Source organism: Drosophila arizonae, chromosome 2 (assembly GCF_054131065.1).
Source record: "Drosophila arizonae isolate 15081-1271.41 chromosome 2, UAZ_ARI_1.0, whole genome shotgun sequence".
NCBI classification, from domain to species: Eukaryota; Metazoa; Arthropoda; class Insecta; order Diptera; family Drosophilidae; genus Drosophila; species Drosophila arizonae.
The window spans coordinates 7,443,396-7,454,856 of NC_142922.1; positions in this window are offsets into that span (position 1 = coordinate 7,443,396).

Genomic DNA, 11,461 nt, shown 5'->3' on the forward strand with positions numbered 1-11,461 from the left:
ATGTGTATGTATATGCACTGCATGTCAAGCAACTCTTTGCATGGATGGCCCCTTCTGATAGACCTTAAAGAAATATGGAAATGATTGGGTAGTAATTAAAATGTGACTCGACAAGCATTCAATTCACATCGCAATTCGAAGTTGGCTTAGACATACGAAACTCCAGAGAGCAGAGAGATGAAGCCTATATCACTCAACGATTGACAAGCTGGCCTGCAGCCTTTACTTATTTCAACTTTTTTGTTGTTTGTTTTTTATTGCGAGGCCATATGAAAAGTTGGGAGAGAAAAAAATTAGTTCGAGTAAAGAAAGTACCACAACTCAGAGCTCACGTTTTTTCTCTGGTACGATGCAAAAATTTTTGATTGCAATTTTGTGTTTCTTTTGCTGCGTAGGTGTAATTCTTTTGCAATTCACCTTGTGCTCCACACAATCTGCCCCACTCACTCTCTCTCTCACACACATACACACACCCACAGTCTCTGACGAGATACCCGACTGCCATCACGCATTACCATTGATTAACACACACTCGTCCAATCTTGGGGCTGACGCACGCAAACTTTTTGCACAGATTGAAATACAAAGTTTTTGCCAAGCTGCCGACTCGTCTCGCATTGTTTCCACTTATTTGGTCCTGCAGTCCTGCAGGTCCCCTCTTCCGACCCACCCATGATACACACACACACGTACATACATACATTTATATATTTCATTCGTTTCTTCTTTCTTTCGCACGGAGAGCCTTACATGAAAAATAGATTTGCTCGAAGATGGCTGAAACTTGCGCTCAAAGCAGCTCGAGTGATATATTTTCATAAATCAGCCATAAATATTGAGCGTGTCATTGCCAGTTGCATAAGCCATTTTAAAGGCTCGCCTCAAAGGACGCGAGAGAACTTTATGTGTAGCTCATGCAATACAAATTTAATATACTTGCAGTCCTTTAGATCATGTAGAGATACCCCAAAGTGCCGATAAGTAATCTTATAATGTAAGTACTCACACACCAATCAAGCACAATGTATATAGGGGAAAATCTAGTGTGAATAGAATTAGTTAAATGGAGCGATATAAATTTAATATACTTGCGGTAGAAGTTCAACTTAAGTAGATTTAACTCACAGTGTCGATAAGTAATCTAAGTGTGTAATATGGAAAAGAAAATCTAGTGTAAATAGCGTATTCTGTGTATGATATGTGTATGATATATATATTCACTGAAACGCATATATCAGGAAGAAGTAGAGCTGCACACTGTGCTTTACTTACAATTATTTCTTTATATTATTTCGAAAATTTGAAGGGTAAAAATTTTCAATGGAACTATCGATATAATCGGTTTTTTTTACCATCGATGCGAAAACCATCGAAGGAACCGTCCATCGATGGTTTCCCATCTCTACTGCGTATCCATTTATAGTGGTTCCTCTCGATGAATAGTCTCAATCATCGATACTATCAATAGTGTGATCGATTTTTTAAGCAGATCAAGCCAGAACGTATACGGAGTACTTAATAGTGTTAGTTCTATTTAGCCGAGCCCATCTAAGTATTCTCTTAGCCTGTGTGACAATTGATCATAGTAACAATATATTAATCGCTATATTTTTGGTTGAAGTTCTTATGTATGAAACTAAGAGAATTATTTGAGTATATACAGTTTAAATGTGAATCGATGACACTATCGACAGTATCGATGGCCACCACTATCGATCCTCCACCGTAATAAGTCGTTAGTTTACCGCCTCTAGGGTCAAATGCGTTGTTAAATAATATAAATTTATTAAGTAGTTTATTTATGTGTAGTGCATAGTGTATTAAGAAAAGATATAATACTTATTTCACAGGGTTAGAGGACAACTGCGTTAACTGTGGAAATTAATATAAGACTAGGAAGCACACTTCAAATTTGCGACACTTCTCGTCTACTAGCGATGGTTCTCACTATCGATAAATCACCAACTCTTTTACAGATAAAGCTCATTACATGATCTATTGATCAAGGCGTGGAGGTAACGAATTCCTTTCTTATTATTATATTTTATTGTTGCATCAGATTTTATAAAAATTACTCCATCAGTACGTCCTTTACTCCAAATATATATGGCTTAAAGATAAACTTCATAAGCCAATTCAGTTCAGTGTAGAGTTCGCTTTTTTATTTAGTTGATGTGTTGAGTCAACTTTTAGCGGAGCTGCGTTTGACAAACGCGCCGAGAAGAAGCAGAGTTGCAGGCGAGGTGCATGTATAGGGGCGGGTAGACGTTAGCTGTTGGCTAATTAAAGCCAAATGTGAGCCAGCAGAGCGGCCTTTGCGCAGTCGTCTAAAGTTGTTTTGTTTTGTTTTGTTCAGTTCCGATTTGGTTTTCATATTCTTTTTTCTTTCTTTCTGTTTTTTATATTATTTTATTTTGTGCTGCAGTTTGCAAGCAGAGGCTCAACTTTTGAGCTCAACTCTATGGAGTAACATTTTTAATGGACCAAGCATTTTAATTACTTTGCCAGCGCAGTGTGTGTCAGTAGGCGAATGAGTGAGTGTGTCAGTGAGTGTGTCTGTGTATATGTAAATCAGTATCTGTGTGTGTGTGTGTATGTGTGTATGCTTAAGCTAGTGGAACATAATTACTCGTCTCTAGTGCAACTCCCGGAAGTCAGCGCCAGCCGCAGCATCGCCGGAAAGTATGCAGCAGCGGGTGAGAAACTTGCCATAAAATTATTATATGGCAAGCAGAACATATCAAGCTATATATTTGTTGAATGCATACTCAAACAGAGAGAGAGAGAGAGAGAGGGGGCGAGAGAGATAGATATGTATACACACACAAATACATATATGGGAGTGAGCTGCTGCTGAAAAATCAACGCGCCGCATTTAACTTTATTTTTGCCGAGTTTGTTTGGATTTTGTTGCTAATTAATTGCAAAAGAGCTCGAATAGACTTTGTAAATTTAAATTGCATAAGCAAATATATAGCAGTCATGCGACAATTAAGTGAATAAATATGTTGTATTATGAAAAATGTATACGAGAGTATTTTATATATAAAACATATAGTATAGAGTATAGAGATTGTATGCATATATACAGTACATACATACATGTGGTACATGAATACATACATATACATATGTATATAGTACATGTATTCATTTTCATTTTGTAAGAGGCTCTGTAATTTGGCATAGCCTCTTTTATATATTGTGGAACTCATATTTTAGTTTCTGTAGGCATTTCATGCTCATTTTATTTCGCAAAGGGAATAAGTCCAAAAGTTTTTTCGTTTAAGTTAAGCAATGTGAAAAAAGTGGAGCATGTTGTTAATAAACAAAAATGAAGTGTATATGAAAGGCAAAGTAGTTGCCAGCTGTAGAAGCTGAAATGATCTACGAAGTAAATTTATGTTATATATTAAATAGCTTTATTTAATACAAACAATTTGGTAATATTTAATTAGTAATATAACATTCTTTATACACTTTGTTGGATGATTCTCCATTTGTATATCGTTAAGAGACCTATTTGGTGCCCATTAAACGTTATGTGACAAAACTGACTTGTATTATGCAGGGGCGTGGTCATAACTCGAGAGTAAGCCAATGCGCTGAGCGTGTATCTCAAGGGGATTGGCTAGCTGTTTGCCGATGCCCACTCACGTGTGCGTGTGGGTGTGAGCCACATACTAATATCACCTTTAGCTGGTGCACACCTGTACATATGTGGGGTGAGGCCGAAGCGTGAACTGCTCATAAAATATTTGTCAGCGAATGGGGTCTTATTTGGCATAAGTTAGCAGTTAAAGGCCACGCCCACGCCCACGCTGCTGTCAAAGGCGAACGGAGGGCAATTAAAGCCAAACTGTGTACATAAGAAGTCGGCAGTTGTTGCCCGCCGGACATAATGATTCACGGAATCCATTTGAGGCTAAGCTAACATACAAAGCTACAGACAGGCAACTGCGACACACGGCCAAACAGGTTGACAGACAGACAGACAGATGGACAGACAGACGAGCTGGCAGACAAACAAAAATTCGATTGCCCCGCGGCTGCTTGTGCTATTGCCATTTTATTTACACAGACCGCTTTGACGCTTTTCATTTTGAAAAATTAAAGCGCAGCGAATTGTCGACTGTGTGTGTGTGTGTCTGGGTAAAGGTGCTTTGGTATGAGTGTGAGTCTGGGTGAATATGTGTGCTTAACGATTTTTGGGTGACGCAGAGCCCAACAGTAGGCAGCACGCTCTGCATATGCAGTTCACACACTCACACACGCAGCCGACTTGTTGGCCCTTTGTGCATTGGCACTCATAAAAGTCAAACTATTTTTCAATTTCAAATTGCTGGGCCACAGCCACAAATCTTATTCACAGGCACTGTCAGGGCCGAAAAAAAAAAAAAAAAAAAAAAATGCTGCGTGCCAGGACAACAGCTACAAACACTCAGCCCCCGTCTTATTGCAGATCAAATGGAGCTCAGCTCTGGCAAAACGAAATATACAGAAGCAGCCAAGCAACCCATTTGTGGCACATCGTAGGCAGACGAAAGGCGGCCAGCAACATCTACCATAGCAGCAGCAAACGCAAATAACATAAGCTCAAACACAATTGGCTCTCCATTGATGACATTCGAATACCCTGTAATTTTGTGGGTGTGCTTTAATTTTTGTATAATTATTTATTAGTCTAAGCCTTAATCTAAATAAATAAAATTGAGTTGAATACAGTAAAATAAATAAATAAAGTATTAATAGCTATAGAAAACTTTTAATGAATATAAAAAAATGATATGGTATATGTCTCTCTCTCTCTTTCTCTATCTCTTTCTCTATCTCTCTCTCTCTCTATCTCTCTCCCTCTCTATCTCTCTCTCTCTATCTCTCTCTCCCTCTCTCTCTCTCTCTCATTTTCTCCTAACTCCTAAAAATTGTCCAGGCTTAGCAAATGGTCTGCGTATCAAAGCCTATTTCACAAGAACTGCGTGTTTCATCATAGTTCACGCTGCAAAAACACCTTCAGTCAGTGTATTAGGGAAAAAAGTGCACTGCATGCATTGTGTCTGTCAGATGACCCCAAAGCCAAATCCGCACCAGCATGCACTTTATGTCTGCAGACATCTGGCACTTATTTTGGCCCCAAAAAGTTTTTGTGTTTGACACAAAAATATTCATTGCCGGCAGCCCACAACGAGCGGACGGCAGTCAAAGCCAACAACTATTGGCCATTTACTGGTTGCACCACAGTCACACACTCACACCACCTCACACCCACTCACACATACAGTTGCAGATATCACTAGAGTTCTCTCTCTCTCTCTCTTTCTCTCTTCCTCTCTCTTTCTGGTTGCTTATTTTCCAAAATTTTACTCACGTTCCCCAGTCAACTGCGCTGACTGGCTGGCTTCTCAGGAGCCAATGCTTCAGTCTGAACGCAAGTAAATGCGTTCTTTGTTCGGTTTTCAAGCAGGTGGTTAACAGCTTTTCGACCATGTCTGTATTCGTTTCAATTGTTCCAGATACACTGACCAGATGACCATAGAAAATAAGCTGCTTAGAAAAAAAAAACTTAAAAAAAACTCTTCAAAGAATACTTCTGCCCAACAGATGTCGCATGCACAGCTCTGAGTATTTTTGCAAGATTTTTCATATTCCATGTGATATATATGTGCATCTTCTAGGAATACAACGCTTGGGAACATTTCTTGAAACACCTCGATTTGAAATTTCTACGAAATTCAGACGAACTTGACCTGTAGCTGTGCTTCTTTCAATAGAAAAATATAGCTATAAGGAAGCCGCAGACCGCAGTTGCCACGCTTACCGCTTGTAAATAAATATATAAAGCTTTGTAGACATAAATAAATTGCCTTCTCGGTACTCTATACATATTGTATATACATATAGTATGTTTGTATGGTTTATATGCGATACATACATATCATATAACAGTATTGTCCATATTCGACAGACCCAGGATTTCTTAGCTTTAAATCAAAGAAAAATATAATTTTTTCATGTTAATAATAATTATTGTATTTGATTTAAATGGATTTGTTTTTTGAATATTTTGACTCTCAAATGGTCGCCTTGAGTACGGCGTATTGTGCACGTGTTTCTCAAAAGGTCGAACAAGGACAACCCTTATAAATATTAATAGTGTATTTATTTTTATTTTTATTTTCATTTTTTTGCCGCACAGTTTGCAATTAAATTAAATATCGCATAAAAACACTCAATGCAAATTGGGTATACAATGTCAGCGATGCAGTTTTAAGCCTGCTGTCATTTAAGTGAGCCCAGACAGACAGCTCAACTGGCTGCCAGACAGTCACAGGTTGGCCTCCACTCACGACCCACGCGCCTGTTCGCACAGTTCAATTCCGGCGGAGCATAAATATTTACAGGCGTTTTTGTTAAATGAATCATGGTAGAGCTAAATTTTTGCAGTTGCACTTTAAGAAATTTCGAATTCCAATTGTTGCTGTGCCAAAATGTTCACTGTCTACAGTTTGAGCAACTAACTAACTCAAATTATTTTGTCAAAATATATTTAGTGCTCTTTGCTTACACTTAATTAATATCAAACGGGAGTTGAATAGGTGAAATTGAATTTATTTGTGTCTATAGGCAAATAACTATCTAATTAGAAGAGTTTGCGCACAAAATGTTCAATTATGTTCAATACATATGCAACTCAATTACAAACATTTTCCAATTACATTTTTACAGTACTCTGTTTTTGTTTCATTAAATTTGCAGCCGAAGTTTGCACTTAAAGCATCACATGACAATCGAATATTTGTTCAGTGTGGTTGCCAGCACCACAGTAACACCTGCCAGTGTTCGCAGCACTTTGGGTGGGGCAGGCAGCATGTGAAAATGCAATTAAGCTGTAAATATGGACTTATACATATATATGTATATGTGTATATCTGTATATGTGTGGGTGTATATATATAGATGGCACTCTGATTATTTGGCAGCATAACAGAAAAAGGGAAAACAGAAAGCGATAAAGAAAAGAACACATTAAAAATTTGGATTATCATAATCGACGCACAGGCAAACAAGCTGCAAGTCACAAAACAGAATAGCGAGATACAGAAACTTGCGAGGCTGAGCTGAAATGCGAACTAACTAAGTAAGTTTGTGATTATTGGCAACTTTTGATTGAGAGAGGTAATTATTATAATTGCCAGTATGAGATATAGTTACAAAGCGTGGCGCAAACTTTTATATTGCATTTAAATTAGACTATAGACTGCTTTAATATTATATTGTATTAAAATGCAGCACAGCCTTCGGTTCTATCTAGGGTTGTCATTCTTAGCCGTAGCTAAATACGTGTAATGCTAATATTATTGAAACATGATGCCGCTGCCTCGCCTCGTTCCGATAGATGTCAATGTCAAGTAAATATACTGCCTATCATTGGCCATGACATGCCATCGTGACGGCCCACCATTCGCAGCATTCGCTGTCAACATTTTGCTGCTCCTGCTGCTGCTGCTGCTACTCGACTCCTGCTGCTGCTGTGGCTGTTGTAGCCTTTAGCTGAAGTGACACGTTGCTGCAGAGCAGCCATCAACTTGATCTGATGCCTCATAAATGAATGTATCTTGGCGTCGGGATGACACGGCTGGAGAACTCTCAGACTCCGTCCGGGCCGTGACTGACTTGGCAACTGTAAACGAGTCATAAATACAAGTACATGCTACAGCATTTATGTACATTCGTGCTACAATTCATAAAATATTAAATACTACTTCTGCTGGCGAACGGCTGCAGTAGGGAGGGAATGGGAGCTCGAGCTCGAGCAATGCTCAAATTAAATGATACCAAATAATGTGATTATTGCTCGTTCCCTTTGTCGTTGTCGTTGTCGTTGTTGTTGTTGTTGAGTTGTGCTGAGCTGAGTACAATGACTAGGCTGCACTTCAATCTTCTGACTGATGTTGTTGCCGACTCCACTTGGGCACGCCTGATTGAGCACAAGCACCCACACACGTACACGCTCACCATAATGCGGCCATGAGCATGTGTATGTGCACATATTTATATGATTTTTACCGCCTTGCCGCTTTTCCAATATCAGATACCCTCAAATCGGAGAAGCGGGGTATATTGAGCTTGTGTGAAAGTAAGCCACAGAGGAAAGCATGAGTAAGCCAATAAAAGTTTATATATTTTTGAGCAGTACAAGGACTTTTTCATATAATCTGAAGTAAAAGGCAAATAAATTTATAAACAAATATATTTAACATTTTTATTGCAAAAATAATATTTACAACAAATAAATAATCGATCGTCGGCTCGATTAGGATAACTCCATATCGAATATGCCCCAGTTGAGTGCCCTATATTGTTTTTCCTTGTGGCTGACTCATATTGTACTACATATAGACATTAGCCAATGAGGAGGAAAATCAAAAGACAAATGACAACAAGGATCTTTTGAGTCGCGCTGCTTTCGCCAATTAGGTGCCTGGTCATGTGCATTGTGCATATTGCAGTGCACCAACATATCTTACATAATCAGGGTCGAAGACTAATTAAACACGCACACAGCCATCAACAGCGCACGCCACAAATCCAACATCTTTTTTCAACAGAGCACACACACACACAGAGAGAGAGAGACAGCAACAACGGCGGCAGCAACAAGAACTCAACGGGTCATTTCGCAATTAAGCTGCACTCGCAGCAACAGCAACAGCAACAGCAGCAGCAGCAGCAGCGGCTATGTATCCGTATCTATAGCATTCTGTTACTCCGATCCGAGCCCGTAACCCGACCCGTCTTCCGCCTGATGATGATGAATGAGTTAAGCGGCCGTTGCCTTGTAGCCCATCTAATGAGATACTTTTTCTGCGTAAATGTGGATGCTAGAGTATTGGTATGATAAAGCAGCGAACAGTGAAAGATAGAGAGAGGGAGACAGAGAGAGAGAGAGAGAGAGAGAGAGAGCACCATGCAGCGGCACATCATGCGATGTTTCGTCTCAGCTCATCTCATTCCAATTGCACTCTAACTACGTAATCTATGGCATGCCATCGTCTATGTGCATTTGTATCTTGAGCTATCTGCTATCTGTGTATCTATACACACACACACACACACACACACACACACACACACACACACACACACACACACACACAGACATGTATACCACATGCGTGCCCAGGCACTAATTGCGTCTAATTGAATTGCAATTGACCGTGAGTTGGCGTATTTTCCACACGTTTTTGCCAACCGACCGACTGAGCGACCGCCAGCGAAGACTCGGACGCTTAATGAAGATTTACGCAGCTGCTTTGATTTGTGTCAACAAAGCGACGCGACGCGACGCGACGGCAACGGAATAGCGGCGGCATTTCGATAGATACACATACACATTCATGGCTTCAGTCAATCATGCTGCAGTGGCGCCAGTGGATTGCCCATGGCAAAGCAACAACGACAACAACAACAACAACAACGAGAAAGTGGACTATGACAAGCGAGCAACATTAAAATTCCATTCATGAACAATAACAAGTTGAGTAAATTGATGAGATCAAATTGCCTTTAATATCAATTCAGATTATTTGCACATTATTTCAGCTTGAATTCGAAAATAACAAATTTTAAATAATTTTCTTCCCTGATAAATGAACGTATACGGACTTATAGCGTGTTATTGATCTACTATAGCCTAACCTTTGACAGTTATTCTTTTCTCCAAGTATAAATAGCAAATAGTTAAATATGTTCTGCCTTAAGGAGGAAAATATTGTTGTATATTAGTTGGGCTGCGATTTATGTCCATCAATATAAAGAAATTAATTTTTTTCGTTTTTCTCCCGTTAGTTTTGCCTCCGTGAATCGTAGAGCATCCATCTGAGAATTTTTTCGGTTTACTGTCATTTTTGGCAAGGCACAACTCCATCGGGCCATCTTGACTGAACCACTCTTTCGGTTATCCTTGCAAATGGGAATTTATGCGCACTTACGATATGGCGACTGTTTCCATGGCCCCTACAAAGCTGCCTTAGGAGTTTCTTGCTTTTTTCCTGCAGAGCTCTTCACAAGGATTTCAGCTTAAGCACAACTTAGAGTTCATATTGTCAGCAGAATCGTTATTCTTCTCCATTTTCTAATGGACATAAAAGCTAGCTGAAAGCGCATTGAAATAAAGCCTTTGTTACGTTGGTGTTTTGCATATGTATATGTGTATATGCTCTGCTATTCTAGATGTCATGCTACATGCAGCAATCAAATCTGCTTACTGCTACGTTAGCCAACACAATTTTTGTTATCCACCCCGACCGCCTTGGCCGCCCATACCTCCACGGCCGCCACCCCCTCCACCTCCTCCTGCGCCTTTGCCGTCTTCTCCGTCTTTGCCATTGCTTTTATTGTCATTATTCTTTTTTCCAGTTGCTTCGCCAACCTGGCCACCGCCACGCCCACCCCGTCCACCTTTCCCAGCTCCATATCCGCCATCTTGACCTGCATCCCCACCACGTCCTCCACCACCACTTCCACCCGCTCCTCCCTTGCCACCTCCTCCTCCTCCTCCTCCTCCACCACTTCCTCCGGCTCCGCCCTTGCCACCACCGCGTCCCCCCTCACCTCCTGCACTTGCTCCCCCAGCTAAGCGATCTGTGCTGCCAGCCATACCCAAAAGTTGAATTTTCAATTACTTGGACAGAAAACACAAACTGTAATAATATCTAATGTTGATCGAAATATTTTGTAAATGTTGAATTGGAATTGAAATTGAAATTGGCGAGTTCAGTGCTCAGATATTTTTCATTTAGTCTCAATAAATAATTAGTTATTAAATATTCTACATAGTAGGCCTTCAATGCAATACGATGTGATCCTTAATATGTTAATGATTTCCTTAAAAATTAAAAAGAACTGTTCCTATTCAAAGTCAGTTCTTCTTTGAACTCTGTTTCAGTCGATTTATAAATATCATATACATTTGTTTAGCTTTCAGTGAAGAACTCACGCGAAACTGGCTCCTTTTTTATCCATCTGCTCTTTATTGCTATAGTTAAGAATGCAACTTGAAGTTCTCCTGAATTTGTACTCTGACAATTCTTACTTTATGCTGGAGTGCTGATATTTAAGGGAGACAATCAGAATTCGTCACCACAGTTAAACGCCTTTTCTTTTCGCAAATTAACAACTTATACGGCCAAAAGTTTCGCCAACAAAGTTGTCCAAAAGTTGCCAAGCACCTGGCGTCCCCCCTCCTTCAACGGGCTCGACACAAAGTTGCTCGACTTGTGGCTGAGGGCGTCTTAAAGAAAATATGAAAAATCGATTGGGGAAACAAAAAGTTGGAATCTTTTCAATTTTATGCTGCGCCCGTCTTGTTGCTTTGCTGCATTCAAAATTTATGTTTACAGCTCGCACGCAAAAATAAAAACTGTATTTTTATGTCGAACGCGAATGGAGAGTATGAACA